General features: G+C 46.5%; 1 long non-coding RNA gene across 1 annotated transcript; it reads right to left on the bottom strand.

Moving 5' to 3' along the window:
* Positions 1–8,611: 8,611 nt before the first annotated feature.
* On the bottom strand, positions 8,612–14,411 carry LOC123136980 (uncharacterized). Its single transcript, XR_006467556.1, has 2 exons — positions 11,167–14,411; positions 8,612–9,941 (listed from the first exon to the last, which is right to left on the bottom strand). It is a non-coding gene; the product is annotated as an uncharacterized lncRNA (long non-coding RNA).
* Positions 14,412–24,873: the final 10,462 nt, after the last annotated feature.

Raw genomic sequence — 24,873 nt, 5'->3', positions numbered from 1 at the left:
CGTGACTCGGCCGAGAACATCAAGACACTTGGGTTTTAAATTCATGTAAATCCAAAACTCGCCTGTAAATCATGAAACTTGGCATGGTTTCATGTCATGGCACTAACATGCTGTGGTAAAAAATTGGGCCGATTTGGAACAAGTTTTGGTATAAGCTTCTTGCAAACCGGAGCTTCTCTCAAGAAGGCTCGTGGTTCTAAGAGGGAACCTCCCACCTTTGAGTGCGAAACGATATACGCTGCCCCCCTTGAGTTTCTTTACAGAGGCACCATAGAACTACATGAGTGCCCTTTTAAATTTTGGAATTATTCCGGGTTCGTTTGGCCTTTTTATGCATTAATTGAGTTTCTGGTCATTTAATGTGCATAATTCAAATTTGAACTACAAGCACATGCTCCCGTGCACCAAAGTTCGTTGAAAAATCACATGTGTGTCCTCGGGTGAATTTCTAGGTCCCATGCAAGAAATGGGAATGAAATTCAAACATCTGGGCATCATGGCTCGGCCGAGAACATTGAGAAACTTGGTTTTAAAATTCTTGTAAATCCAAAACACGCCTGAAAATCATGAAACTTGGCATGGTGTCATGTCATGGTACTACCATGTTGTGGTAAAAAAATTGGCCGAATAGGGACAAATTTTGGTATAAGCTTCTTGCAAACCAGAGCTTCTCTCAAGAAGGCTCGTGGTTCTGAGAGGGAACGTGTCACCTTCGTGTGCATAATTCAAATTTGAAATACAAGCACATGCTCCAGTGCACCAAAGTTGGTTGAAAAATCACATGTGTGTCCCTGGGTAAATTTCTAGGTCCCATGCAAGAAATGGGAATGAAATTCAAAATTCTGGGCGTCGTGGCTCGGCTGGAAACATTGAGAAACTTGTTTTTTTTAATTCCTGTAAATCCAAAACATGCATGAAAATCATGAAACTTGGCTTGGTGCCATGACATGGCACCAACATCCAGTGGTAATTTTGCTATCCGATTTGCGAAGGCGCACACATTAACAATCAACAAAGTCATTTCGGAACAAGTGTTGTCACATTGCAATCGAAAACACAAGTATTATTGAAACCGTGGGCGTTCTATTTACCATTTACGTGCCGCCTTTACGTGGCTAGGAGGCGCCATGCAGGGTAGCTATTTGACTACGAGAGGCGTGCAATCAGACCCCTGCGCGTGCTTATAGGGAGGAGAGCCCTTTGACCTCGATCTACCGTCCACCTCTCTCCCAAGGTCTCCATTAATGGCATCCGAGCCTCTGTTTAATGGCATGGCTATGTCTCACTCGACTGAGATTTATGAGAGAAAAAAGAAAATATGAAAAGAAAATTTTGCACGGATCTTGACGTAAGATCCGACAGACACATATAGCATCTACTGCGACTTATAGAAAGACTGATGAATATATAAGGACGACGATAGTGTATAATAATTGTCTTAGATAATTAACAAGATAATTAAAAAAGCCACATGTGGCTACACCCAAAATACACAAGGGTAAAAGAAGAAGGAACACAACGATCTGGCTCGCCGATCTGTACTTTCTTGATGCGTTGCTGCAGACCGTGGGAACTAGTCTCCGCGGCGAGCAGCGATGAGCTCTTTCGTGTCCTCAAGACGCTCGATGCGGAGCATGTCATTCTCGTCCATAAGTTTCTTGACGATGACGTCGGTCCTCTTCAACAAGGCACTGGTCTCCACCTGCTGGTCTGCACTTCGGACGATCTTCGCCCTCAGCAGGTCGCGCTCGGCCCGGAGCCTCTCATTGCCCTCCCTTAGTTGCCGGATGACACCGGTAGCCTGTTCAAACGAGGCTTTCATGTCATCCTGCAACCTGTCCCAGCCGGGGATTTGATCCATCTAGCTATGGACGATCGCATGCATGTGCCTGTAAGAGTCGTCGCGTGCCCGCGAGATATTTTCCCAGGCCGCCGCGGTGCGGCGGGACATCTCTGATTTATTCACGGCACGGAGGGACATCTCTGCTGCTTCTGCGGCGCGGCCGGACCAGTCTACGGCATCGACGGTGCGGCGGGACCTCTGTGCTGCATCAGCGGCGCGGCAGGACCTTTGTGCTACTACTTCCGCACGGTGGGACATGTCAGCTGCTTTCGCGGCGAGGCGGGACATCTATCGTGCTTCCGCTTCCATGCTCGCCTCTCGCTGGTGGTAATCTCTCGACCTAGAACTCACGCTGGCCATGGCAGACGCAAGGGAAGGATGCTGAATGACTTGTTTGTTTTTGTGGATGAGTTGAGGAGGAATGTGCAGTCATCTTGGCATAGTAGTATTTATAACCGAGTACTAATACGCTCCTAAGTTGGAATCCGTTTAGGTTGTGATCGGTGTGAACAGGTTTGCAATTAAATATAGCATGGTAGTACTAGTAATTTGGAATGTGAGAAGACGCAAGCTCAAAATTTATTGACGTTAGTTTCGAAGTGCGGCACTATTCCTCGATGGTGTAACGTGGGCACGTGTTCTCGGCCGTGGTGTAGCATATGCCATGGTAGTTCTTTTGCTACTGCTGTGTACGTGCAATAACTGGCACAGTCAGATACATATCTTACAGTTATTAGGGCGTTCGATAGGAATAACCTCGTGGCGAGCTATAGACTAGTCTTTTTTCAGAGGCACCATCTCTAGCTCCCCAGGTCGATGCCACCCACATACACTTGTACTCTGAGTTTAGTACATTATACAGGAAGAGAAGAGGTGCACGCACGCACTCGTCCTCTCTCAGACACACATCTATAGCTACGAATTGTAGTGTTCTCAACCATCCGATTGGCTCTATCATAGGTTTCACGTTGCTCCTTGGCCTTGAGATTGAGAAGTTTAAAACGCGGAGGCTAAGATGGAGGCGCGAGGTTTTGGTTAATGTGCGGGCCGCACACGGCACCAACACGACACGAGCTTCGTCTGCCTGGTGCGCAGTCGGGTGAGTTATCCAACACAACCAGGCCCTACTTGGTATCTGTGCCTCGACTTATGCACAGAGAATTTAGGATCGAAGGGAGTACTACTAGTAGTAGTACTACTTTGATGTGTCGCGTCAACTCACACAAGTATGAAACACTTTGTGAACAAACAAACATATAAGCTCCCTCCGTCCGAAAATACTTGTCATCAAAATTGATAAAAAGGGATGTATCTAGAACTAAAATACGTCTCGATACACCTCCTTTTATCCATTTTGATGACAAGTAGTACTTCTTACCCAAAGGAACTTTATATCCAACAGACACAAAATATCCGTTCGACTGTTGGGAATTACTGATCTGATGTCGAAGTAATTGCTGCATCACCACCAAAACCCACCATCTCTTAAGCTAAAGTAGACCGAGAAAATCCATATATTAGCATATTACTAAGATAAAACAGAAGGCACTGTAGAAACATTTAGGATGTGAGCTTGTCAATCTGAATGTGGAGGGGCACCAGCTTAGCCCCGGCCAGCAGCTTGGGCGGAACTGTGAAGAAGGTCAGCTCCTGCACGACAACGTCGTCGGGATCCTTGCTGCTTGTCACCTCCATTTCCACCTTGACGGCGTCGGTCCTGCCTTTGGGCTCCCCCGGCGGGCCATTCGCCCACAGCTTGGCCACGTAGTGCGGTAGTGGGGACACCCCCGGTCTGATGCAGACGACTGTTAGGCGCGCCGATGTCGAGGACGCCGCCGACCCAGAAAAATGTGTGGCCGTCCTCCTCTGTGAACAGCAAGAGTCGTGGCTCTGACAGTGGCACTTGCAGTTGGAGCACCTTGCTGTACTAGATCCTATGCATGGGCATGGGATACGCGGTGCTGGTGTGGTGGGAGAGCGCCAGCGGCAGGCCTTCGTAGCCGCAGACAGGCATGGGGCATTTGCAGGGTGCGAGCGGACGCACGCTCTGGTGATCCGCGAGCTTGTGGTAAGTGATGTAGAGCCCACAACCTTCATGCGGGCACTCCACCCTCACCGATGGGAGGACGGCATCCACTGCCGTGTTCTGCACGTCGAAGCCACCGCCACGCTTGCACTTCTGGCACCGCCGTTGGTTCCCAGGGCGCTCGACGCGGCAGTCCGTGCAGGTCAGGTGCCCTCCCTTGCACTGCAAAAATCAATCGAACAACACACCAATCAAGAAACATGCACCTTGCTTGATCAGCCGAACGGATGAGGTGTATTCAAACCTCATACACTAGAGGATTCAAGAGGTGGAGGCACAAGGGGCAGTGGAGCAAGGTGAGGTCCATCGAGACCATAGAGAGCTCCATTGTTTGGTCCTGTTCCGTCTGCGTGATCTCGCTCTCCTCATGCACAACCATCTCTCGCTTTAGGGCCGGGGCATTACAAAGCTTTAGCGTCACATATTCATACTACTTCAAGGTGCATTAAATCAACACATGGAAGTATCAAAGGGAGAGTCACGGCATGCATGCATGCGTTGTAATTAATGCATCGGTAAACGCAAATTATTAAAATATGTCAAGTGCAATGCTTTGATGTGTCACGTCAACTCGTACAAGAACGAGAAGTTTGATTATCCTCTCCCTCACGGACTGAGCTCCGGTGCCTTAACTGCACCTGCCTTTGGTTGTATGACAAGTGCGTCACCCACCTATTAGGCCCACCTGTCATACACGCAAAGGCAGGAGCAGTAAGTCAATGAAGCTGCGTCCCTCCCTTGCCCATGAGCGTGGTGGCTGGCAGGACTAGGAGAAGCTTTTGCTACACACTCTCCCTCCCGCACGCGGTGGACATGTAGCAGTTCAATCGATGTCAGATGGCCATAAGCATGCTGTAGTACTCTTCCACCGCAGTAGTACTCCATCATTGTTCGACTTCCCGAAGACGCGAAGAGCCAAGCGCAACCCGGACGCTCGTGTGGCAGTTTCATGTGTAGAGTAGTCTAGGATAGCGTGCCTATAAGCTTAAAATCGTTGGGGTCGGCTCCATGCTATGTGGCCGTCTTGAAGCTTTTTTGATTAAAATAATCTTCTGGCCCTACCTTTCATCCTAGCAATTGTAGTTTGCACACTTATCTGGTCAAGACATGAATATATATTTTAATTTGTGGTGGGTAAATGTTAGAGGTTGCAGCAAATATATTGTACACTGCGGGTCTTTCAGCCAAGTTTAGAGGCAAGCATGTGGGGCCAGTGCTATGATGTGTCGCGTCAACTCGTACAACAAGGAGAAGCTTGATTTTACTACTACACACCCTCTCCCTCGCTCATGCGCGCGGTGGCTCGCAGACGAGGACATGCTTTTGCTTATAGTAGTACAACAAGCTATCCCTCCCACTCGCGATGGACGGACATGCAGCAGTGGATTCGATACTGTAGAAGCAGTAGTAGTAACATCATTGTTCGTCTTCTCGAAGAGGCGAAGAGCCAAGCACAACCCGAACGTGGCAGTTGCGGACCTTGGAGCATGCATATAGCCAGGCTCTTGCATGAGACAAAATTGCTAGTGAGCACAGCATTGTAGTACTTGCTAGTATAGACCTATAAACCAGAAAGGCATACTTTCCTTTCTAGAGATTTCAACAAGTGCCTAGACTACACCGAGACGGAGTACATATGGAGCAAAATGAGTGAATCTGCACCATAAATAAATACGTAGTTCTCTCGTTTTCCTCTCCGCCTTTGTCGTGGTCCACAATATTGAGTATACTGACTAGTCTCTTTTTGACACACATTTACATTTTTTTAATACAGTACAGACGCAAGCGCTCATATACACGCGCATACGCTCACCCCTATGAATGCACACATGCACACCCTACCCCTATGAGCACCTCCGAAAGACTCAGCCGGCACTATCATCTTGAAATTTACGAAGTCACCATAGGCACCTCGTCGTCAACGGGAACGTCTCCTGACACGCAATAGACGCGAGCGGCAGTCACCTCCATAGGTGCTTGAATTCCAAGGAGGGAGAGGGTAGTGGTTCCTGAGACATTGAATGGTCAATGATGCATCATCAATTACATGCAGAGGGAATTAATTGGAGAAGCAGAATAGAGCCAGCACGATGTGAATGCAACAAGGTTTGGACTCTCATATAAAGGCGCCCCACCACTCCAATCCATCTACTCCTAGTCTCTGCGCAACACTGCTCACTCCAATCGAAGACCAAGTGACTAGAAGCCACAAGCATCTATGGAGGCGATGGACGCGAGCGGCAGTCGACTGTGCCAAATCATCCAAGGCGCTGGCCTGCGGCCCCGCAACATGCAGTGTTTCCAGGTGGTGCTGGCGACCGCCGGTGTCGTAGCCCTCGCCGACGCTGGCTTCGCCTCTCACATGGACGACATGATGGTCAACTCCATCCGCAAGTTCACCGCCATCAAGAAGCGCGCAGACGACCTTGCCATACTGCTCCAGCCCGCGCGCCCAGGCTCCTCATTGCCTGCCACCCTCATCGGTCTCCATGGTGACGAACTCTTTCAAGCCCTGGTGGCCCTGCAGGTGCCGGAGGTCGCGACAAAGAATGTGCACCTTGAGGGCGCGCTCGCCGCGCAACGCCTCGCCATGCAAGAAGCTGTCGACCTGCACATCCACGTCTACGAGGAAATCTTCTACATAGACCACTACAAGGCAAGCGAGGACAAAAAGGCGTTGGCCTTCTTCCAGCGGCTGGAATCTTTGGACGCCATTGTTCAGAAGCACGTCGACCTGTCCACGAATGCCGCTGCTACTTAGCCGCCGTTTGGTGGGCCGACGCCCTAAGTCGAGGAGGTGGACATCGTCGATGGATGCATCTCTTCTTCTTGCCTCCTGTAACCAGCACTGCATCGCCTCATGGCCTTAATATTTTATTAGTATAGTACTCCCTCCGTTCCCAAATATAAGTCTTTCTAGAGATTCCAGCAAGTGACTACATACGGAGAAAAATGAGTGAATCTACACTCTAAAATATGTCCACATACATCTGTATGTTGTATCCCATTTGAAATAGTATCTAAAAAGGTTTATATTTAGGAACGGAGGGAGTATATGGCATTTTTATTCCAGTCGTAATGTTTTCACTATGAGGTGGGGCCGTAGTTGAGCAAACCGACAATCGGCAAATCCCCACCCCGCCCACCGGGCGTCGGTTGAGTTTAGAATTAGAACAGAGAAACGAGGGAGAAGAGCTCGCTGTAGCACAGATGCTGTTGTCAGATGGGACTCGTGTTGATAGAATAGGAGTACTGAGCACTCGTACCTCTTTTTTTAGGGGAAAAATAGTTATGTGTCTAGTACCACTAGTTGGGTGTGTGTGACCTATAGTTGTCATCACTTTAGGTCTCCTTTTCGAACCGTAGCTACGCTTCATGGTGCATATTTTTTCACGCATTTATCCTCCTATATGTACTCCTAGGCTATTTCCACGTTCTCCCTTTCGCCGACATGTGGGACATAGAGCATCTGGGTCGTACTGCATGCACGACTCGGAGAATATGCCAGGGTACTTTACATTTCAGACCTCACGAATTACATGCAACCCCCCCCATAGAAGAATAAATAAATAAATGAATTACTACATGAAACCGGATTATTTTCGTAGAAACCGGAGCACGTTCATTCAATTTTGGACATAACACGTTTATAAAAAATGGCCGGACCTAAACCAGTCTAAGGGCCTCTTTGATTTTTCCCGCAAAAAAAGGCCTCTTTGATTCGTAGGATACTGGAAACACAGGAATGGGGAAAGTATGATGGCGATGAACCAAGAAGAGGAGAGCTCTAACTCAGTTAGAGGTTAGAGTTAGATTCTAACCCTGAATTAACCCTGAACTAACTCTAAACCAAAGAGGTGTATGGATGGCAGGGTTAGCTTAACAATAAATGCTCTTTCTCAATCATTTGACTACTTTGGACCCTATTTCCTGCGGGATTTGGTGTGGCCGGGTCTTGTGTGGCCTCCTCCCACTCACAATTGACATAAACGAACCATCATTACAAATCAAGCATGCAAAACATGATAAATTTTACTTTTTCCATACAAATGAGATATCCCACTTAAACATACAAGTCGTCAATCAAGATTCACAAAATAATACACTGCATGAAACAAAGCATGAGCTAACTCATCACAGAAGTCATTCACAATAGGGGGGAGAGCCCGGAGCGCCTCACGCACCCAGGGAGGAGCTCGTCATCGTCGCTCTAGAGGAAGGCTCTGTAGAGCCCAAGCCCCAGGAACACCTCCGACGCCGGCGCTTGCCAGTTGAGGTCGACACCGGCATGGGTAGCAGGCCCGCTTGCCGACGATTGCGAACGTAATTGATCAATTGTAATATAGCGGGCGTTTTACACCCCAAACTACGAATGTCGTGTTCTCCATAGGGACTAGGCAAACAGCGACGACACTCGACTAAAGCTAGGTGACAATTCAGAAGATGATCGCAAGAAAATAAAATCTAAACTAACAAGGTTGCTCTGGAAGATCGTTGACAAAAGAAAATGCAAAATAGCAGAGGGAGGGTCAGATTTCACTTCACTTATTTTTGGTATTTTTGTTTTACTTGAGACGCTAAAACACTAACATAGAGGAAAGCAACAAGACATGAACACATATATTACTATCATAAATGTAACAAAAGGGAAGGAACAATACTATGAAAGGGACAGAAATATATCACAACACAAACATATATATTTATTCACACAAACATCGTTAACACGGAGACTGGAAATTAAATGTTCATACATCTCACTTCTACAGAGAGTAACATCGATAGAAAATTCACAAGAAACAATATGAATTATTAAAATCTACTAGCTGACAATTAGTCACACACACAAATCATATATGGTTTGGATTACACAAGACACAGTACTAGCACTAAAATGATCAACATAACAGCAATACGAAACCACATGAAACATATATCACGAACATATATGTCACGAGTACTAGAGCTAAAACAGGTACTGAAAACTAAACTCTATTCAGCAAGTACAATATATAAATGACAGGTTTGGCTAGATCTCATACATAGAAATAGAAGGTCATAAGCAACAATACCAATTCTCACTGATCAACAAAATTATAAGAACAACTACATGTCCCTGGAATTAACACATCTCTTCATTACACACTATCAATACTTATGAAGTACAAACACACACAATCTCACACACACGAACACACACACACACACAAAGAGAGCAGCGGGTGAAGGAAAGGAACCGCTACAGGGAAGCGGCAAGATAGAAGCAACACTAGGAGGAGAAGAGGTTCAGAGGAGCAGCAGCAAGTTGGAGATGCAGAAGGGCAATTGCAAGATTGGGAAAGAAGCAGCAGCATGGGCATAGAGAGAAGGAGCAGCAGCAACGTGGGGATGGAAAAGAAGCAGAGCAGCAGCAAGGTAGGGGTAGAAGGGGCAACAGCAGGGGCGCAAGGAGAGAGGAGCAGCAGGAGGTTGAGGGCATCGACATCAACAAGTTTGAGAGAGACGAAGAGAGCTGCGGGCAGTAGCAAAGATGAACAGCGGCGAGATTGGGATGAACAGCAGCAAGAAGGAAGAAGAGATTCAGATTGGTGGCGTGAGGTGCAGCAAGGGACTCGTGGTAGTTATGGTGGATGGGTCACGGTGCAGCGAATGGATGGATGGAGTGCGGAGGTGCGGCGGCGAAGTGGAGCTGGTGGCGCGCCCCACGCCAGCCTGGCCGTGGCGGCGGCCTGTGCTGGAGAAGGAGGCAGGGGAAAGAGAAGGAGATGTGGCCAGGCCCGAAGGGGATCGATGGTTGCCGCTAGGGATTTGATCCTCCTCCTCTGATCTGCCACTTTTGCTCTTTTGCCCTTCCACTTCTCTTCTTTCTTCACAAGATGATCCCTCCAACTTTAGCTTGGCCCCTATGGTTACTTCTTTTCTTCACGGCCGGGTCCCTCCGTGAATTAGAGCAACCACAGTTTCTTGACACTCTCTCCATTATAGAAGGATTTTGGGCCTTTTCACCCTTTTCTGCAAAACATGGAGGAGTGTTGTAAATGTAGCATAATGGGGGTATTGGAGTATTTCTTAAGTAAATAATGTGAAAATATGATTACAATAGGATGCAAAAAGGCTAAAAAGATTATATGAAGAAATGCTCTATCAAGTTCCCCCACACATAAATCTTTGCTTGTCCTCAAGCAAAGGCATACGACAAGAGCTAGATAGTGAACAGTGAGCTGACTAGAGAATGTCCAAGTGAAGTAGATCTCCAAACAATGCATGCTTTGGACTTGGCTAGTGAAAATTAATGGTTAAGAGTGCTACATATCAATAGGACACTATTAAACTCGGCCATTTTAAACTTTTGCAATGATAAACGAAGATTAGCAAGTTCAAATGATGACTGCGCCAAATGGTTCCTAAAGAGAGCATGATCCCGAGAACAAAAAGAACTGGAATTAAATCTCTTATTTGCAGAAATATAACTTTGTGGTTGAACCACTTATTAAATTTGAAGTAAGTAATGATAATATTTTATCAGTCTCACCAAAGGAACATACCACCGATCCCGAGAACATGGTATACACCTGGCTCAACCAATTATTAGTTTTTTTAGTTTGTTTGTCTCCCCAAAGGAACATACCACCGATCCCGAGAACATGGTATACACCTGGTTCGACAATTACATTTTTTATTATTAATTACTGCCCAAGCTAACCCGATTTCACATGCCACCGATCCCGGGAACATGACATGCTACTGTAGGTAGTCAGACTTATTTATTCATTATTACTTATCTTAAATGAACAACGCTTAAGCACAAAAATAGGAATCATCACTTCTCCATGTCTGGTTCACATGCTACCGATCCAGGGAACATAGCATGCTAATCCATAGTGGTTAGGTGATTGCTCTCAATGGGAACACATTAGGCACAAACTCAGCATCTGACACTTAATGATCTAGGTGTATCGAGGTAAAAGTAGAAAATGATTAAGTTTTCTAGTGCACTAGGGATTTGAGCACTCAAAACTAATAGCTTTCACTAATTTCAGCAAAGCAAGCATTATGTAGATCACTAGGTTACGAGGCATTCAACACTCACTTCACATATTCACATCAAGCATCATATGTCAAAGGTAAAATTCAGTGGGACGACATTTAAGAAATGGCTCAAGCAACCCAAATATCAAATGATTTCAGCATGTATCAATGGATGATATATTAAGATTCGGGTCATGAAACAGCTCACCGGGTTTTTATAGGAAGTAGCACTCGCTCGACACTCTCTAAACTACAACTCTTCTCCTTTGCTTCCTCATGCATTGTGACTCCTCTCCTTTTGCTTCCCTATCCTCATGCCTGCTCCAGCTTCTCCATTCCTCGTGTGTGCCCCCTTGCTTCTCCTCATCCCCATGCTCTGAGTCCACCAGGGTCCCAAGGAATGTCACCTCGAACCTGGTCAACATGTAATGGATCGTGCACAAGCAAAAACCTGAAAGCACTCTCAACAAAAGAGACAATGCAAGTGGTAGGGATAATACCCTCCAAGTCATCAATCGAATATCCAATTACATAAGCATAGCTATAAAGCACATGTTTAGGATGGTAGAAATCAGCAAGGTCGACACTAACATGAGGATGAAATTTATCATTAAGCTCAAGACTAGCGTGGGAATAATATGTTTCATTAAGCATAGGACTAGCATAAGGAAAATAAGTGTCATCATCAGGAATGAGAGCAATGCCACCAACAATGTATGTATGATCATGTCCAAGCAAATAATTTTTCAAGTCTAGCTTAATTGATGGTATAACACAATGTAAAGTAGCGGCAAAGATCTCATAAGGAAGCATGTCATCAAGAGGATTGGATAAACCTGCTAAATCACGCTCCTGTATGACGATGGGAAAATGCGTTTCTGGTTCTTCATCTTCAATCACATCAACTTCTTTTGCTTCTTCAAGAGTAATAGATGATGAGTCTTCAACTTGATCACTTTGTTATTCGAGCTCTGGATCATCTTGTGCTTTGGCTTCGAGAATTTCTTCTTGGATCTGAAGTATCTCTTCCTATGGACTCTCGCTATCTTGCTCAGCTAAATGTGAAGGTGTTGGAACCTCACACACCTCAAGGGATATCCCGGCAACACTCAGCTCAAGGAGGGAAGAGATAGTACTGACAGCGTTGATGTTCTTCTCAATCTTCCTTACTTCTTCCACTAGCTCCTTTCCACTCTTAATCTTCTTCATTTCCTCTAGTATCACCGGCCTAATTGGATCATCTTCGGCACTCGAAGTGAACTCGAGACCAAGCAATGTGAGCTTGTCTATATCATCAAAGTCATCTTGTGTGGGCACTTGTGTTGAAGATGTTGGTTGACCAAATGGAGGACCATTTAACTCCATTGGCAACATGTCCTGATGTTGAGGTATATGAGTAGGAGCTGAATAAATCTGTTGTGGAGCATAGTTGTGGCTCTCCTCTTCATACCTAAATCCCTGCATTGGATAACTAGAGGCAAACGATGAGATCTCAGGGTTATTGCTCCTATATGACATATTCTGGTTTTCAGGCCACCCATGTGTGTAATTGTTTTGGTATGAGCTAGGCTGTGGGGCGAAGCTCATGCCATAACAATCGGGAGGGTGAGAGTAACCACGCTGACATTCAGCGGGTGAATGGCCCTGAGATCCACAAATATGGCATGTAGGAGCAACATAAGGATTACCTCTAGAATAAGGAGCATAAGAGCTAGGCCTATCCTCAAAAACTACCTCTCGCTGCCGAGCTAAATCATCTAATTGATGGGAAATCTTACTTATCAGTTCTTGAATACTTTCTGTGTTGTTTGTAGTGTTGCTCGCATAAGCATGATGATCTGAATAGAATGCCATTTCCGAGAGGATAATCCAACCTGCAAAAAGGAAAAGAAGACAAAAAGATAATAACTAGAACAGGGGTTAGTGGCTAGAGATATATCACAAATATATGGCACAAGATGAAAACAAGAAAAACCTAGTCTATAGCCTAGCACAATCGCTCGACGCTAGTCCCGACAACGGCGCCAAAATGATCAATTGTAATATAGCGGGGGTTTTACGCCCCAAACTACGAATGTCGTGTTCTCCACAGGGACTAGGCAAACAGCGACGGCACTCGACTAAAGCTAGGTGACAATTCAGAAGATGATTGCAAGAAAATAAAATCTAAACTAACAAGGTTGTTCCGGAAGATCGTTGACAAAAGAAAATGCAAAATAGCAGAGGGAGGTTCAGATTTCACTTCACTTATTTTTGGTATTTTTGTTTTAATTGAGACGCTAAAACACTAACATAGAGGGAAGCAACAAGACATGAACACATATATTACTATCATACATGTAACAAAAGGGAAGGAACAATACTGTGAAAGGGACAGAAATATATCACAACACAAACATATATATTTATTCACACAAACATCGTTAACACGGAGACAGGAAATTAAATGTTCATACATCTCACTTCTACAGAGAGTAACATCGATAGAAAATTCACAAGAAACAATATGAATTATTAAAAGCTACTAGCTGACAATTAGTCACACACACAAATCATATATGGTTTGGATTACACAAGACACAGTACTAGCACTAAAATGATCAACATAACAGCAATACGAAACCACATGAAACATATATCATGAACATATATGTCACGGGTACTAGAGCTAAAACAGGGACTGAAAACTGAACACTATTCAGCAAGTACAATATATAAATGACAGGTTTGGCTAGATCTCATACATAGAAATAGAAGGTCATAAGCATCAGTACCAATTCTCACTGATCAACAAAATTATAAGAACAACTACATGTCCCTAGAATTAACATATCTCTTCATTACACACTATCAATACTTATGAAGTACAAACATACACAATCTCACACACACACACAAAGAGAGCAGCGGGTGAAGGAAAGGAACCGCTACAGGGAAGCGGCAAGATAGAAGCAACACTAGGAGGAGAAGAGGTTCAGAGGAGCAGCAGCAAGTTGGAGATGCAGAAGGGCAGTTGCAAGATTGGGAAAGAAGCAGCAGCAGGGGCGTAGAGAGAAGGAGCAGCAGCAGCGAGGTAGGGGTAAAAGGGGCAACAGCAAGGGCGCAAGGAGAGAGCAGCAGCAGGAGGTTGAGGGCATCGACATCAACAAGTTTGAGAGAGACGAAGAGAGCTGCGGGCAGTAGCAAAGATGAACAGCGGCGAGATTGGGATGAACAGCATCAAGAAGGAAGTAGAGATTCAGATTGGTGGCGTGAGGTGCAGCAAGGGACCCGTGGTAGTTATGGTGGATGGGTCACGGTGCAGCGAATGGATGGATGGAGTGCGGAGGTGCGGCGGCGAAGTGGAGGTGGTGGCGCGCCCCACGCCGGCCTAGCCGTGGCGGCGGCCTGTGCTGGAGAAGGAGGCAGGGGAAAGAGAGGGAGATGTGGCTAGGCCCGAAGGGGATCAATGGTTGCCGCTAGGGATTTGATCCCCCTCCTCTGATCTGCCACTTTTGCTCTTTTGCCCTTCCACTTATCTTCTTTCTTCACAAGATGATCCCTCCAGCTTTAGCTTGGCCCCTCTGGTTACCTCTTTTCTTCACGGTCGGGTCCCTCCGTAAATTATAGCAACCACAGTTTCTTGACACTCTCTCCATTATAGAAGGATTTTGGGCCTTTTCACCCTTTTCTGCAAAACATGGAGGAGTGTTGTAAATGTAGCATAATGGGTGTATTGGAGTATTTCTTAAGTAAATAATGTGAAAATATGATTAAATAGGATGCAAAAAGGCTAAAAAGATTATATGAAGAAATGCTCTATCAGTAATCTTTGGGCCTCTAGAAATAATGCAAGCCTGAAACTGAAATACCTAGAAAGGTGAACTGAATCTTTGGGCCTCTAGAAATAATGCAAGCCTGAAACTGAAATACCTAGAATGGTGAACTGAATCTTTGGGCCTCTAGAAATAATGCAAGCCTGAAACTGAAATACATAGAAAGGTGAACTGAATCTTTGGCCCTCTAGAAATAATGCAAGCTTGAAACTGAAATACCTAGAAAGGTGAACTAAATATATTTGGGCCTCTAGAAAGAATTATTACCTCCTCAAGTAGCATCAAGCAATTCCATGCGTGCACCACAAATCTATACCAAGTTTGATCAGGATCTACTTTTCCAAATCAGAATTAGCGCTAGAGCGAGCAAGATCAATGATATGGCTGTGAGACAGAGAAGGAATGGACAAACTCACCCCTATCGTGACCTCCCTGGTAGATGCGCCGCCGCCGCGCACGACAGAACGAGAAAAATGACCAATGAAGGGGGAGCGGGGCGACCTTCGAAGGTCGGAGGGAGAGGGCGGCCGGAGGAGGGCGGTGGAGGCTGGAGGGAGAGGGCGGCCGGAGGAGAGAGAGGGCGAGTGGCAGAGCGGCACTTGGGTGGGCGGCCCGATGGGAAATAGAGAGGAGTCATGCGAGGTGGGGGAGGGGGGCGGAGGGAGCGATCTGGTGCGGGGAGGGGAGATTTTTTTAGTTATCTTTTAGTGCACCCGAGGATAACTAACCCAGTTAGAACCTCTTCACCGAGCTAGTTTTTTTAGCTGGGTTAGAGCAAACTAGCTCAAACTAACCCCTCATGTTTTGATAATTTGAGGCTATTTCAACCCAAACTAGCTCTAACTCAGGGATCCAAACAAAGAGGAGTAGTACTGCACATGCTACAGTCTGGACCGTAGCACATTGTTTTTATGGCCATATCAGCACATTGTTTTCTACTGCTGGTTCACTGGGCTGTCGTGGTTCGCACTGCTGGTTCACTAGGCTGCTGTGGTTCACATTTCCTCGACGTGAGTAGTAGTAGTAGTACATACCGCATGATTCTTTGCTCCTTCTTACTAAGTACTTCGCCACATGTGGGAGAGTCAGCATCCGGGTCGACGTGTCATGCACCAGATTAGAGTGCGGAACAGAAGGGGGGCATCACCCCGGTCGTACCACCAGTAATTCAGGACTATAGTGCGTAGTCATATCACAAGTCTTTCCAGTAGTAACGCGCCGTCAAATCGCACAGCCCGACCTTTCCAGCAGTAAGTAAGTTGAATCCTCTACTCCCTCACCCTCCCCGCCTCTCTGTCAAACCGCCTATGCGAAAACTGCCACGCGTACTGCCCGGGAAAAGCCCCGCCCTCAACTTTTAACTACGCAAAAATAGTTCGAGCTTGTTCGTTCTATATAAATACTAGTACTGTATGTTTATTCACCCGTGGGGTTGTTCAATGAATGGAGGGTCGGGGAGCACAAGTGAACAATACTAGTACTACTAGTAGTAAGTAGGAGTTGTACAGTTAGTCACCTTAAATAGAGAGTTTCTTTTCTTTAATGCCACATACACAAATTGAAACGCTTGTTGTGGAGAGAAAAAGATAATCACTCCACTATATATCTACGCAGGGGCCTAAGCGCTTGCTTTACTAGGGTTGCTCTCTTCATTCTCTCATCCTCTTTAGATCTAAACAAGGTATCGGTAGCGGCATTTTCTCTCTGCTCATCGCTGGTCACAGATCCGGCCGAATCCCTACGGTTGGTGTGTGTAGAGGACTAAAAGGTGCATCGTTCATGCGGTCATCGCTGCCGAGGGAGGAAACCCATAGCTGTCGGTGGGGCCCGATCCTCTGCCCGTGCCGTTCTCTCTGAGACAGCGCCGGCTCGGGAGGTCCTCCTACCCTTCTTCCTCCCTGCCGTATTGTGCGCAGATCGGACCTGCCACCGCCGACATCCGACGAACCTCAGGTACAAGTTCCTCGAAAGCGGCCTTGCTCTACTGCCCCAACTCCCTACGTGTCTGCATGTGCATCTTTTTCTACTTCCATTAGCTCTTCCAAATCCACCTAAATTTTTAGTATTATTAGAGGTGAAGCTACTTCATGCATTCGAATCTAGGACTTAGTTCAAACAACGAAGAAAGGGGGGAAAGTCGTAGCATGAATCTAGGACTTGATTCAAAGAGGAAATAATAGGGGGAAAGTAGTACAGACCAGATACCAAACCGGTCTCTTGGTTGAAAAGGGAAATATTGGGAAAACTCAGTACAAACTGGATAAGGAATAGATCTATTATTGGCTGAAAAAGAGATAGAAAGTGGCGGCTGGTAGACAAGTCAACAGAGTATGTCCAGGATTAGATTTGCTGCCCTCACATAGTAAAAGGTCTCCAGGATTAGATTTGCCGCCCTCACATAGTTAAAGGTCTCCAGGATTAGATTTGCTGCCCTCACATAGTAAAAGTTCTCTAGGATTAGATTTGCTGCCCTCACAGAGCATGAACAAACTCGACATCACCACTTTATGCCTCCTTGTAGGTACACTGTGCTGATGCGTCCACTGTCGCATGTCCTTATACCAACCTTTTGCTGTTGTTAATGTAAGGGCGCATGTAAAATGAAGCGATCACACTATTGCCTTAAGGACATGTCTAACCAGTGTTATTGTTAATCTAATGCCTCCAGTGACATGATGCAATTAAACTGTGTTAACAAATGGTACTCCTGTTGTTTTCCCAAGTATGATAAGTGAGTTGCTTCTTTACGCTGCTGAGTGACCTGGTGTCCCCACGGTCCCATGCCCTTAAACCAACTCTTTAGTTGCTGTTGATTTACTATATCTGGTAAACAAGCAATGCCACCATTAAAGTAATCCCATATTTGATGAATGTCATAGTTTATCGTAATGCTTCCGGTAACATGAAGCATTGCTAATGTTTTAAAATTTCTACTGTCCTTGCGTGATTACCATGAACATAATTAAGACTCTTTTTTCATTTGTGTATGTTTCATATATTCTTATTGACCAGCAACTGTTTACTTTCTATCTTTTTTGTAGATAGGGATATCCATTTCACCTTGTTGCTATTGTGACCTTTTGGTGAACTGCACAAAACACTTCTTTTGGAATGAGTGTCTTGTGCAGTTCAACTAAGATGTCACATGGGCAACATCTCTCAATTTTGGTGGAACTGCACAAAATGGTGACTGATGTTTCCAAAATCTCCGTCAAATTCTGTTGGTAATCTCGTGCAACATTTTATTAGCCTTTGCAAGATGAGTTGTCACTGTCACCACAATGGCACTTTATTTTAGTGGAACTGCACAAAAGGATAAGCAAATTATAGTTGCACCTTACATGAGCAGGACAACAAACCTTAATGTGGCTCAATTTTAGTGCAACTACTAAAGAAGAACCTGCCAGCTCACAAGAGCAAGTACTTCTTGCTAGCTCAATGATGCAATGTTTGCTTCATTTCAGGTGAACTGCAGAAAAAGGCGCATGAATTGAATCATGGAGCTGCAGGTTGACCTCATCCGAGTGGAATTGCAGCTTCACCAGATCTTGTCGTGGCGGCATAGGGCCCGTCACACCGGTCAGTACAGTCCTTTATCAACATGATTGTGCTTTATCATGCTTTGCCAATGTTATATTTTTTAAATAAAGCTATTCTATCGCAATCTTTTCTCGTTTTGGAAATAAAGTTTTCTTCAACTAGTGCCACCATTATAGTAATTTCATGCGTCAAAGATTGACGCATTAGGAACATAGATAGAATTGGTGGCCAAAAGAAAAGGCTAATGTTTGTACAACCATCTCCATGGCTGCTAGAGTCCTAAATCCATGCTCTTTCTTATTTATGCAAATAGGAATACTCTACTACAGATGTTGTGATGGTCAAGAGCATTCGCCAAGTTCTTGGGTTGTATGACACGGCTAGCCAAGATGGATTTAATCCTGATATTCACTTTATCAAAAGGCTCTAATGGGTTGTGTTGGGGATATAACTATTAGGTATGACCCGCCCAGGAGACCGGGTTATACCTGTGAAGATTCTTAACATGAAGCCCACGTGGATGACAAAGATGGCGGTTCACAAGCAAGGGCCCAAGGCCCAAAGGTGACTTAAGGCCCGTAGGGGTAAATCGCCATATATATATGTAAAGACTTGTATTGTAAGGCATGTAAAGATAGTCACACCATGAGCTGTTGGGCATCAAACTATGTAAATAAAGGGACAACCCGACGGTGGTTCAGGACAACAAACAACAGATCGAAAGCTAGGTCAAGCGGATTCGCTCCCTGGTAATCGGGACATAAGCAATACCACCTCAAATTGGATTAGGCCTTTACCTTCACCGCAAGGGGCCGAACCAGTATAAACTCCCGTGTCCTTTGTCCCATTAACCCCTTTAAGCTACCTAGTTGTGATGGCTCCACGACTAAGTCCTTTTGCTAGGACATCTGCCGTGACTATTCCACGATAGTTGGCGCCCACCGTGGGGCGAGGGTACGGTGGTTTCGAGTTCTTGAAGGGCAGCTTCGAAGTGCTCAAGGGACACACTGTGGGACGGATGACCAAGAGTCGTCGCGGTAAGCTCTACATCGACGATGCAGGCGAGGGCCCCGACGCCAGCTCAATTGAGTATGGGTACCGGGTCCCCTTCGGCGGAATCCACGTCTTCATCGGCAAGATCAGCGAGCTGGGCCCTGAGCCGGACATCTGCACCGACATCATCGAGACGGCTCAGCGTGCAAGACCTGCCCGAGCTTAGCCTGCCGTTGAAACATGCCTTCGTGGGATGCATCCGTGGAGCGGAATTCGATGAAGGATCTATGTCTGGCGGTGAGACGCCCATCTACTCTGATGATGAGTCGTCCACAGGAGAGACTACTTCATTGTATCAGCTGCAAGATGGCGGGCTTGGGGGCTATCCTAATGGCGACAGTATTCCAAACCCCTATGAGCCGCCAAACAGAGTTGGGATCTTCATGGCTGGTACACATCCTGGGCAAAATTCTTCAACTGTAGCAGCGATGACTTCTGGGTCAGCAGCGGTGATGGCAGCAGGGGCAGGAGCCCCTGTGCACCCGCTGGCTCAGGTTTTGATGGATTTAATGGATAAATTGACAGATCTGTTGACAGCAATGGTCAACCCGGCGAATCAAGCTCAACATGATGCGGAGGTGGAAAAGTTACGTGATGAGGTAGCACTAGCCAAGGAAGACATGGCAGCAGACGACGTCAGGATAGCCGCAGAACGGGCTGCTCTAGATGCTCAAGCCCAACGGATTCAGTCAGAGGCTTTCCAGCTTACGATGGATCAAAACGCTTCAGATGAGATCATTAGGAGGAGGCACCAGTCTCGTTTACCTCCGGTTTATGAGGCTAGAAACCTCATCCGCACGCCTGGAGCGGGGACCAGTAACCCGCCAGAGATAAACCGGGCTGTGGCACATGGAGTCGGAATGCCGGTGAGCTACGCATGACGGAACCCCCTCATTTAAACAACGCTCCACCTCAACATGTCCCAACACCATCGGGTCATTATTCCAATCCCTTAGAAAACATGATTGATGCGGCAGCCCGATTGGCGGCTCTCCTAGTGGATGGCGACTCTCCAGCAGCGGTTGAAACACGAAAGGCTAGAGAGCTTCTTCAGACAGCATTGGTGCAGCAAGAGGCATATTCTTACAGTCGAGGTAGGATTCACTCAACCCCTCGCCCAAGCCGGAGTTATAGCAGGCGCATGGACTCACTGGCCGTTTCAAGCAATGCCCAGCACCGTGACCAGCCCACGTGGGCATGACCTGACACGGGATGGAGCTCATAACTTGGCCGATCAGGATAGAGTACGTCAAGAGGCTGAGCAAGCGGCTCAGCGGGCGGCTCAACAGCCCCTTCCGGTTTATCCAACGACTTCGGTCGAGGCAGGTGTGACCTCTAGATCTACAGGTGTACCCTGTTTGGTGCCGGCTCTGCATAATGAGCATTTACCCAAGGATTTCAAATGACCTCGAAAGGTGCCTAACTACACAACCGACTTACCCCTTGAGGCATGGATTGAGAGTTATGAGATGGCCATGGAACTGTTGGAGGTCAGTGATGCCGCATGCGCTAAGTATTTCACCATGATGATGGATGGAACAGCCCATACTTGGTTAAAAGGGTTGCCGGCTAATTCCATCGGGTCATGGGCTGAGCTAAAGGCCCGGTTTATTCATAACTTTAAAGACACATGCAAACAGCCCATGTCGATTGTGGACTTGGCTACTTGCGCCCAAGAGGAGGGTGAATCAACAACCCATTGGGTGCGCTGGGTCAAAGCTATCATACATTCATCCGATAACATGAATGCCGGCTCTGCAGTCTTAATGCTAGAGAAAAGTTGCCATTTTTTGCCTCTTAAGCAAAAGCTGGGGCGGCTCAAGCGCGATTGTAATGATATGGGGCAGGTGATGGCGGCTCTAATCAAATATGCCGACTCTGATAGTACCAAGGACCCCGAGTCTGATGATGACAAGCCGGGAAAGGGAAAGAAGAATTGCAATGCCAAGGATCAGCAGCATAACCCGGCAAATCAGGGGGACAACGGTAAATGCAAGGCTGATGGTAGCTCAGAGTTTGTGGCTAATACTAATGCACAGGGCAATAATCAGTGTTGTAAGGGGAGGCCGCCTCCTCGAACTAGTGGATCAGGTCCTACTCTTGAGCAATTGCTGAACGAGCCCTGTCCAAAGCACGACACGCAGGAGAAACCATCTACTCACCTTTGGAAAGTCTGTTCCATTATGAGGGCTTCCAAAAATTCTGACTCGTTTCACAACAATCATGAGCCGGGCGGCGGCTCAGGCGGCGGCGGTTCTCATGGCCCGGGTTATGGAGGTGGCGGTTCTAATTCTGGCTTCCAGGGCCACCAAGGTAATCATGGTGGTTATAACCAAGGTAATCAGTGCGGTTATAATCAAGGTAATCAAGGTGGTTACAATCAATAATCCGGCCAGGGGGGTCAGCAGCAACAGCAATCCGAACATCAAAGTAACCCGAAGCAGTTCAATAGTGGGCAGTATCATGTGTTCACCACAAGTTTGTGCAAGAGGGACCAGAAGCTTCATAAGAGGGCTGTGAACGCCATTGAGCCGGCTGTTCCTCATTACTTGCGATGGTCTTAGCAGCCCATTATGTCGAGTCAAGCGGATCACCCGCCTGGGTTGATAACCTGGGTCATTTGGCTTTGGTGGTGGTGCCTCAGGTTGGTGGATATAAGTTCACTAAGGTACTCATGGACGGGGGAAGAAGCATCAATATTCTATATTATGAGACCTTCCGTCACATGGGGTTAACCGATGAGAATCTTAAGCCGTCTAATACTGTTTTCCTTGGAGTGGTGCCCGGTAAGTTGGCATATCCTGTAGGCAAGATCAAGCTAGAAGTGGCCCTCGGTGATGAGCATGGTTCCAAGGCTGAGAAGTTAACCTTTGAAGTGGTCAAAATCAGGAGCCCGTACCACGCTCTATTTGGACGGTTGGCTTATGCCAAGTTCATGGCACGACCGTGTTATGTTTATCTACAGCTCAAAATGCCGGGTTACAAAGGGACCATCACAGTGCATGGGAGTCGGAAGATAGCCCTGGAGTGTGAAGAAGGTGATGCTGCTTATGCTGAGTCTATCTGTGCAACAAAAGAATTGAAGTTTTACAAAGATAATGTTGACCCGGTGGATACGACATCTTTGAAAAATCCAACTACAGAGCATGATCCGGTTTTGAAGTTTAATTCGGCGGATGATACTAAGCTCGTTGACTTTGTTCCTGGCGATTCATCCAAGCAGTTTAGTATCAGTGCTAATCTGGATCCTAAATAGGAAAGCGCGCTCATCGAGTTCATCCGTGAGAACCGGGACATCTTTGCATGGAAACCTTCTGACATGCCGGGTGTACCGAGGGAACTCGCTGAGCACACTCTCAATATTGACACAAAATTTAAGCCGGTCAAGCAATTTCTTCGTCGCTTCAATGAGGAGAGGCGTAAGGCCATTGGTGAAGAGGTGGCCTGGCTCTTGGTAGTTGGGTTCATTGTTGAAGTCTTTCATCCAGAGTGGTTGGCTAATCAGGTGCTAGTGCTTAAGAAGAATGGCACTTGGCATATGTGTGTGGACTACACGGACTTAAACAAAGCTTGTCCGGCTGATCCTTTTGCTCTCCCTCATATTGATCAAATCATTGATGCTACGGCGGGTTGCGAGCGTTTGAGTTTTTCGGATGCTTATTCTGGTTATCATCAGATCAAGATGGCAGTTAAGGACCAGGAGAAGACAACTTTCATTACTCCCTTTGGAGCCTTCTGCTATGTGTCTCTGCCCATTAGGCTTAAGAGCGCCCATGCGACTTATCAACTGTGTGTGCAGACCTGTCTCCACAGTCAGATTGGGTGCAAAGTTCATGCTTATGTGGACGATATTGTGGTAAAATCTAGAGAGAAGGAAACTTTAATAAATGACTTAAGGGAGACCTTTGACAATCTCCGGGTCTACAAGATGATGCTTAACCTGGCCAAGTGCGTTTTTGGTGTGCCAGTAGGCAAGCTTTTGGGTTTTCTAGTTTCTAACAGAGGCATTGAGGCTAACCCAGAGAAGATCAAGGCCACTACCTCCCTAGCAAAGCCAGAGTGTATCAATGATGTTCAGCGTCTCGCGGGTCGTATTGCTACTTTGAGCCGGTTCATAAGCCGGTTGGGTGAGAAGGCCATACCACTGTATCAGATGATGAAGAAAAAAGATCACTTCATTTGGAGTGATGCTTTGAATGGTGTGTTTGAAGACATGAAGAGGCATCTAGCTGAGACGCCAGTCCTCGCTGCTCCCATTGATAAGGAGCCATTATTGTTATATGTGGCCGCTAACACCCGGGCTGTCAGTGGAGCCATTGTGGTGGAATGGAAGGAGGCCGGCAAAGAATATCCGGTTCAACGGTCGGTTTACCATATCAGTGAGGTGCTTATTGAGTCCAAGCAGAGGTATCCACATTGGCAGAAGCTTGTTTATGGGGTGTTCATGGCCAGCCGGAAGCTTAAGCAATATTTTCTGGGTCATCCCATCACCGTGGTCATTTCTACTCCCTTAGGGGATATTATTCAAAACAGAGAAGCCACAGGGCGGGTAGCCAAGTGGGCCATTGAGCTTGGCCTCGTGGTTTAAAGTATATGCCTCGCACTGCTATCAAGTCTCAAGCACTGGTGGATTTCATCAATGACTGGACAGAGCCAGATGCCTGAAGAGAAGCCAGATAACACATATTAGACAATTCACTTTGATGGGTCCAAGCAATTGGAGGGCTCGGGGGCTGGAGTTGTCTTAGCTTCCCCTCGAGGTGACAAGTTTTGTTATGTTCTAAGGTTAATGTTTCCCTGTGCTAACAATGCAGCTGAGTATGAAGCCTTGCTCCATGGTCTTCGGATGGCTAAGGAGATGAACTTAAGCCAGGTGTGATGTTCTGGCGACTCGGACTTGGTGGCTCAACAAGTTTCAGGCACATGGGATTCTAAGGATCCACTCATGGCGGCTTATCGCCGTGAAGTTGATACTATTGCTAGTCAATTCAAGGGTTATCAAGTGGAACACATCGATCGCAGGAAAAATGAGGCGGCTGATTCCTTAAGCCGGTTGGGGTCTCAACATAAGCCGGTGCCACCTAACACTTTCTTGGATGTTTTGCACAACCCTTCTGTCAAATTGCCTACAGAGCAAGATCTTCACGCTATCCCAGATTGGACAGTGCCATATTTGGCTTATGTGACCCGGTGCGAGTTACCTGAGGATGAAACTTTGGCCAGGCAGATAACCTGGCGGTCTAACTCAATGAAAATTGCCAATGGCGAGTTGCACCATCGCAGTGTCATTGGGGCGTTTCAACGTTGCATCTCTCCTGAGGAAGGCCGTGAGATTCTTCATGAGATTCATGAGGGAGATTGTGGTCATCATGCCGGTTCGAAGTCCCTTGTGGCCAAAGCTTTTCGTCATGGATTTTATTAGCTAACGGCTCATATTGATGCAGAGGATTTGGTCAGTAAATGTGATGGTTGTCAGAAATTTTCACGGCGAGCTCACGGGCCGGCTC

Source organism: Triticum aestivum, chromosome 6B (assembly GCF_018294505.1).
Source record: "Triticum aestivum cultivar Chinese Spring chromosome 6B, IWGSC CS RefSeq v2.1, whole genome shotgun sequence".
NCBI classification, from domain to species: Eukaryota; Viridiplantae; Streptophyta; class Magnoliopsida; order Poales; family Poaceae; genus Triticum; species Triticum aestivum.
The sequence above is the reverse complement of the archived record's forward strand: the minus strand, read 5'-3'. Positions and strand labels throughout refer to the sequence as shown.